The sequence below is a fragment of the Dreissena polymorpha genome, chromosome 14, assembly GCF_020536995.1.
Source record: "Dreissena polymorpha isolate Duluth1 chromosome 14, UMN_Dpol_1.0, whole genome shotgun sequence".
Classification (NCBI taxonomy): Eukaryota; Metazoa; Mollusca; class Bivalvia; order Myida; family Dreissenidae; genus Dreissena; species Dreissena polymorpha.
The window spans coordinates 74,238,669-74,246,502 of record NC_068368.1 but is presented as its reverse complement, the minus strand read 5'-3'; the positions used below and the strand labels follow the sequence as shown (position 1 = coordinate 74,246,502).

At 33.2% G+C, this 7,834-nt stretch overlaps 1 long non-coding RNA gene across 3 annotated transcripts; it reads right to left on the bottom strand.

Moving 5' to 3' along the window:
• Positions 1-1,018: 1,018 nt before the first annotated feature.
• On the bottom strand, positions 1,019-4,487 carry LOC127857052 (uncharacterized). 3 transcript variants are annotated; one of them, XR_008038291.1, is made up of 4 exons: positions 4,208-4,487; positions 3,733-3,935; positions 3,267-3,433; positions 1,019-1,520 (listed from the first exon to the last, which is right to left on the bottom strand). It is a non-coding gene; the product is annotated as an uncharacterized LOC127857052 (long non-coding RNA). The 3 variants fall into 3 exon arrangements; XR_008038289.1 differs by having other exon boundaries at positions 3,733-4,469; XR_008038290.1 differs by having other exon boundaries at positions 3,271-3,433; positions 3,733-4,465.
• Between the last annotated feature and the right edge of the window lie 3,347 nt (positions 4,488-7,834).

The following is a 7,834-nucleotide window of genomic DNA, read 5'->3' as shown; positions in this document are numbered from 1 at the left end:
CATCCTAATTTTGAGAAACTTGCTAATTTTGAATAGTTAGTAAATAAGGTGTTCTTGTACCTTTTCTTTTAACTTGCATCATCCCCTATATATTATTTTTTATAGTATGGATGCTAGCTCTTTGTGGGTTATTTCCTGCATTGTTGTATGAGTTGGTCCTCCAATCCCACATATTCCCTTCCCAAATAAGTGTGTAAAACTCGAGTTAAACACGAGTTTTATCCGTGTTAAACCAAGCGGTATTGGCAGTTGGTTTTTAGTGGGTTTTGGTATGTTGGTTTTTGTGAGTTTTGGTAAGTTGGTTTTTTCTGTGTTTAAAGTGGGTATTTTTACCAACTTGGTTAAAACTGAGTTAAACACAGAAAAAACTCACTTGTTACATAAATGTGGGCTTTGGTAAGTTGGTTTTTTGTGAGTTTTGGTAAGTTGGTTTTTTGTGAGTTTTGGTAAGTTGGTTTTTTCTGTGTTTAAAGTGGGTATTTTTACCAACTTGGTTAAAACTGAGTTAAACACAGAAAAAACTCACTTGTTACATAAATGTGGGCTTTGGTAAGTTGGTTTTTTGTGAGTTTTGGTATGTTGGTTTTTTGTGAGTTTCGGTATGTTGGTTTTTTGTGAGTTTTGGTATGTTGGTTTTTTCTGTGTTTAAAGTGGGTTTTTTTACCAACTTGGTTAAAACTGAGTTAAACACAGAAAAAACTCACAAAAACCAACATACCAAAACTCACAAAAAACCAACATACCAAAACCCACAAAAAAACCAACATACCAAAACTCACAAAAAACCAACATACCAAAACTCACAAAAAACCAACTTAAACACACTTCTGTCTACAATAGTGTGTTTAAGTTGGTTTTTGTGAGTCTTTTGTTCGCTTAAGGGATCATAAAATTTTGCTTGTTTGACCTGTAACCTTAGTAAAAAAAATATTTACACCTTAATGGTAAAAAGGTTATTTGAGATAAAATCACAACAGATCATTACAAGCCCCATGTGATTATAAATAAAAGACACACACAATTTGCAAAAAACAATGTTTATATTAAAAAAACAAATAATGTGAACATTTTTACAGTGCATTTTTAACAAAACCAGGAAAACATCTACCCAAGATACATTATCACAATATGCGAGCACATTTAACATAATAAATTAAAATAAATAACATTCTCCTCTTTGGGCTACCACATGTAAAAATGGGAGGAAGGGTATGAACCATGATTATATACAGTTTCAGTTAGTGAGGGGTGATACAGAGGATAAAATTAATAATAATTGTTTTTAACTGTGTTGGTGGTACCGGATTTATAAAATGACAACATTAAGGAATCCTTCATCCTATCTTTTCCTGGAATAGCCCTTTACACATATTTACACCTATGAACAAAGGAACATATTGCTCAGCACTAAACAGTTTATATATTCTCCCCGCAGTACATGACACGAAGCCTCCTCAAGGCCCATCTCATGTTCTCTTCCACTGTTGATATGGGCAGGGCAAACTTTTTGGAGATGACAACTGAAATGTATATGATCAATCAATGCAGGATTTTACTGTACATTACAGTATTAAAAAAACATGTAGAAGTTTATTCCACCCAAATCAAGTCTGATCTGAATGACTTGATTTTGGTGGAATAAACTTTTACATCAATATCATCAGTTCAGATATCCCATTTTAACATCATCTACATTAAAAGGATTTCAAAAGAGGTTTTTGAAACAAGGAGGCAAATTACTGTTGCTTGAATTTTTTATATCGTTCAAAATTAGAGCTTGATCGTTAACTTTATACTGAGGTTATTTTTGTCTGCCTATGTGTTAAATTCTCAAAACTTTTATACACAAACACAATTTTTAGTAACTCTTAAATTTTAGCAGTAGTATTAAATTAACGCAAGACAGATTATGTGCTGGAGTCAAATTTGAATCAATTGCATTACAGGGCTCGCGCTGTCGTTCGCCATTTGAGCCACTTGCGAAAATATTGAGAATTTGGCTCAAGAAAATTCTGATTTGCGAAAATGCTAAGTTCTCGCAAATCTTCATTGAAATTATCCACCATTTAAATCCAGACTAGTTTTCTATAGTTTTCTGTTTGTTTCATTGAAAGTGTTCGCAAATTGAATAATAAACGAAAACCGGTCTGCACCAGAACATGAGACCTTATTGTTATTGAAGCGCACGTGGTAGCTGGCCAATCAACATTGGGTTCGCTCACACATAATATTGGGTCAATCATGCGTATACAATTTGATACACAGTTGATATTGTCGTCTGCCAAAAATTTAGCGGCCGATGGCAAACGTCGTATTTAAAGATAAACACATGACAAGAAGAGCAACAATAAATAATTTCTCAGCTGATCACTTTAGACCTTTCTACCGACTATCGATCTGAATTAAATGATGACCATTAAATAATAAGTTCTATGTTGATGATGTTGTTACACCTTTCTGCCGATTATCGACGTTATCGTTTGAAATAAAAGGTGATAATTAAGTTGTGTTTACCCACAAGCAATGCTATTGTTAAGAAAAATGTCAACCAAATGGTATATTTATAACGTATTTGCTAGATTGTCAGACGTCACTGATTTTCATTTTCTGCAATCAAACGATATGCAAATTTTATTTCAAGTGCAGAACGCGTACATTTTTTCGGACTGTCGTTTTCGGATAAATAATTTTTCGCTGATTTAAATTTATTTTCGGAGTTCTTTATAGAAGAAATAGAATGACGAATACACATGCGGTAATACGGACGATGTGGTGCATATTATTTCGAATTGTATTCACTTGAAATTGCAATTGGAAAGACTATAACAAAGAACAATTTGTAAGGGCTCTGGGTGGGGTGGGGGGCATTTCCCTTTTTTCCTGTTGGGTTCCTGGTTCTAAGACCCCCGGCCTAATTTTCAGGATTTCAAATTTGGGACAACTTACTCCACTGTTAAGTGTACATGTATAAATTAACTTATGATTGTACTTTGAAAAGTACCATAATAATTATTTCTATATTGAAAACTGCATGTTATATTATATCTGATATGCCCTTGTTGTCATAAAAAGAAATATGAACAAGTTGACAGAATATATTATTATTTTAAAACCACTTTTCGCACGCCGAAAAACGAAATCAGGTTGGCTCAAAGGAATTTTGGGCCAGCGCTAGCCCTGCATTATGTTTGTTTCAAAATGAATATGGAGGCAGTAGAACACCTATATATTTAAATCCCCTTTTTCCCTATAAAAAAGAATCATACCAACCATGGCGTAGTGTTCAGCAATCAGGAGACCCTCTCGAATCTCCCCCTTAGGGGAGGTTGAACAGCACTTCATAGAGCAGTCACCAGCTGATCAGGTCTGAAAACTATACTGTCATGGCCTTTGCGAGGTGCGTCTTGTGCATGATCTCATTTGAGATCAGGTCCTGAAAGATATTTTATAATGTAAGTGATAAATATTGCTGTTATGGTATATCTTGTTACTATAAATATTATTAATTTAAATCAAAACAAGTTTGTTTGCTTGTTTTTTTTGTTTGTTTATTTTTGGCAATTTAAATCCTGTGATCACATGTGACTTAACGCTTGTCATAAATAATTAAAAGAAATTACGTGTGGTAGAAAATACTGTTTGAAAATGTACCAAGATATGTGGTCTCATTTGGCTGTGTGGACTGGTCGGAAGTGTGACGCCTTTCAAATGCTAAAACCTGTATAGTTTTACCTCTCAACAAATCCAACTTTCCTTGGTCAAGGACAGGGCTCGGTTTTCCCACTCCTGATCTACTGAAGTTGGGCTGCTCGTGCAGGGTAAAATCTGGTGTCAAAATCCATACATCAGTTAGTCCCCCTTCTGCTGTCTTTTGGCAGGAATATTCTATCCAAAGAATCTTCCAATCAATGTAAATTTCACCTTGGGAGTCTAACCTTCAAATTTAAAATATAAAAGTTTTCATTGAATATGTGGGAAAGAAATCTGTTCATTAATGACCAGAAATAGGTATAAATAACATTTAAGATGACAATAATCATAAAATACAGCCATAATTATTCAAATGGTGTTGTTTTTCCTTATAATTGCATTACATTTATACTTATCCATTTACATTTCCCAGTGACAATACATAAATATGATAATGATCATAATTAATTCAATATAAAACTAAATAAAAAAGTGATGTAAAAATGAAAATACAAACCTAAAACAACTGTTCTTCAGTATTCCAAGATAACAGGCAGTTGATGAATTATGAGACCATATCACTTTAACCATCCACTTTGAATCTCCTTTGCAACAAACTTATTGTTGATTTACACAATGTAGTACATACACATTGTTTTCACCACACAATACTTCATGCTGAAAGTTATTCAAGACATTTTAAACTAGAATTATAAGTCTTAATGTTACTCAATTATACCTTAAAGCTCAAAGTCAGTTGATGAAAACCCCCTTTGTTTTCAAAACATAACTTCCTGTCTCCAGCCAATCAAAGTCGTTTGTTTTCAAATAGATGGTGGCTCAGCCAATCAAAAGTCTATCAACACCCCTTTGTTAGGCCTATAGATGGAGCACTGATACTGTGATAAGAATTAATGTTTATGATTTAATTGGGGGGGGGGGAGGGCTAATCTCTTATGTGTGTCAGCCAATTACTAAATCTGAGAAATATCTACTGATTTCAACACCAACATATATGTATTTATTGAATAATACACAGCACCCTTAGCATATTATATTTAATTGTGAATATTTAAAAAAAAACATGCTGAATGGTGTTAGCAAATAATATTAGTAGTATAAATATTATTTATTTTTATTGCCTTTTAAATTGTATGTTTAAGGTCAATGTGGTAGGCATTAATTGTATTTGGGTTAAATATCAGTATAAGAAAGTTAAAATAGTTATTGTTTTTTGTTGAGGAGATATAATTGATGCTGGCAAGCCCACATAAGTTTCCATATATTAATCAACACTTTCACACTGAAACTAGTTTTATTTATTATAGAAACAGTGTCACTCTCCCCCTCAAAAAATGAATAAAAAAACACACTGTAAGTCTATTGAATTCTCCAAAGAACATGAATTAAATGGAAGTATTCACATTTTTATAGATGTGTGATTGTTCTTATAATATATTTAATATTTATGTATTGATTCAAAGTGAAAGACAAACAATTTCATATTCAGGTATAAAACTAAGTTTGAACATTTTAACATTTTTATAGTATATGTGAACCTGTGATGTTCTGAAAGAGCAATTTTTATCCAATGTTTCCTTAAAATTATGGGGAGCCCATAAATGTACAAAAGGTGCAATGGCAAACAAGCTGTAAAAAAGCCCCTTTACAATTCACCTTGATAATATATGGCTATAAACATGAAACAAAGACCTAGTTGAAGAATTATTGTTTTATTGTTGAGTTATGTTAATAAACAAAAGACCAACTTATTGATAAGTGTGTTAAAGTGAGTCTTTTAGCCTTGTTGCGGCTTTCAAATTATTTATAAAAAGACCAACTTAAACTCGCTTTAACCCACTTCTGTTTATAAAAAGACCCACTTCTGTTGTAAAAGACTCGCTTATGAAACAAAAAGACACACTTAAACACACATAAACCAACTCATAAATAAAAAGACTCACTTTTGACACATAAAAAACCAACTTCTTACAGCAAAAAAACTCGCTTTAACACACATCTACTTTAAAAAACCAACTTTAAACTCAGTTAAGCACAGTTTAGCTCACATAAAACTCGCTTTTATTAGCAAAAACCAACTTCCGCTCAGAAAAACTTAGAAAAAACACAGTTTTATGTTGGTTTAAGTGTGTTTTGGTATGAAAGTGGGTTAACTTTTTGCAAGGGTTACTAGAATATTTCAGTATATTAAACATTAGAGTGTATTATCTCTTTCTTTTTATTTATTTATCACCATGTGTAGTTCTCTTAGTTCCATTTACCGTGCACTCCCTCTGGAATAGGGGACAAAACCATCAATACCTCTCCATACAAAATATCTCCCCTACACAAACCTAAGTTGATTTGCCCCTGCTGGAAACCGCCCACCCCACCACACCTACCTACACTTCCAAACTCCTTCTTTTAACCCCCCAGGGTGGCAACTTGTTTTTTACCTATCAATAAGTGCATATAATATTGTACATTCTGTACATAATCTGCCCATATGTATAATCATTGTTTGTTTTGTCTAATTTTTAACTGTAAAGTACATTGTTTTACCTTTGTTTTTTATGTGGCCCTAAATAGGTAACCGTTTGGCGACACGCAAGTTATTACCTGTAAACATATAAATATTCTCATTAAATTTCTTTTAAATATTGTCTTAACGCCACTCTGGGGGGACTTCTCTTCTCCATAGCCCAATCCTCTTTAAGTTCCATACAGACAGGGTCATACGTTGAAGCATTACGGCTATATTCCCTGTCTGCAAGTGTTTAACATTGAGCCACATACATACATTTATACACATTATAATTTTTAATAACTCTAAATACTCAATTGCAACATTAATATAGATTTGAGAGTTATACTCCCTATGTGTTATTATATATTATCTTTTTTCTTTTCTTTTCTTCATATAATTGCATGTATACATGCAAATTCATTTGCACGTGTTTTAAATGTTAAAATCCAAATAGGATTATTTTTAGTATGATGCCTATAGAAAAGTAAAGGAATACACAGATGTGTAATATGTTTGAAAAACAAAATAATAATATTTAAGGATTTTCCAGATCACAAAGTGGTTTAACATTGCCACTATGTATTTACATACATAGTAAAGTTACTTTGTATTTACATACATAGTAAAGTACCAGAATTAGGTGTATATTTAAGGTTTAAAGAAATGTCATACAAGATCTAATCGATGGGAAAATATGCTTATCTACGAACATTAATTAGTAGGAATGTTAGAGCCTGATTTAATAGCTCTCAAAAGTAAATGCCCCCTATTGCACTTTGAAGTCACACAGCTGCTATATCCTAATTGAAAACATCATGACAAATTTATGGTCCATCAATATTTGACAAAGTTAATTATGTTCCATCGATATTTGACAAAGTGACTTCGCCAAACATCAATGGAATGGAAGGAAACTCACACTACAACTGTAGGTCATGTATGTTGACTAACGAGCCAAGGTTCAGATCAATACCTCAAAGTGTTGCACAAAAACAGACGGACGGACAGACAGATGGACTGACCGACCAACAAACAAACCGACAGACAGACGGACAGATGGACATATAGACAGACAGACAGACTGCTATATGCCACCCGCCGGACCATAAAAATGCTTTGTTAGAAACTCCATAAATCATTATTTCAACCAACTTTCTTGAAAGTCAAGTAGTTGTTTCTGTTTTTACCTAAGTTCCATCATCAATCTTTTCAGTAACTTAGTCTTTTTCCTGGTCCTCTGTCATTAGTTTTTTAGGTTAAGGCCGCAACAATTGGTCATGATGAAACACACAACGTTAACAGTACATGTAGATATAGGACATGAGCTCCACATTAACCCATTACCACTTAGATACGTATTTTTGGGCATTTGTAGTCCCTTAGAAAGATATATTTAATTAAAGACCTTTCTTACTAGATTCAATTTTTTAAGGCTTCATCCACAAACCTTAGGTACTGATGACCAGCAAACAGCATAAAACCTGAACAGACTGCGAGTTACTCGCAGGCTGTTCTGGTTTAATGCTGTTTGCACATAGCCATTTTCATTTTTACTTCTGTCAGTTGGAAAGGGTTAAATGCATGTCTACTCGTGCAATTTTCTTATTTAACATACAA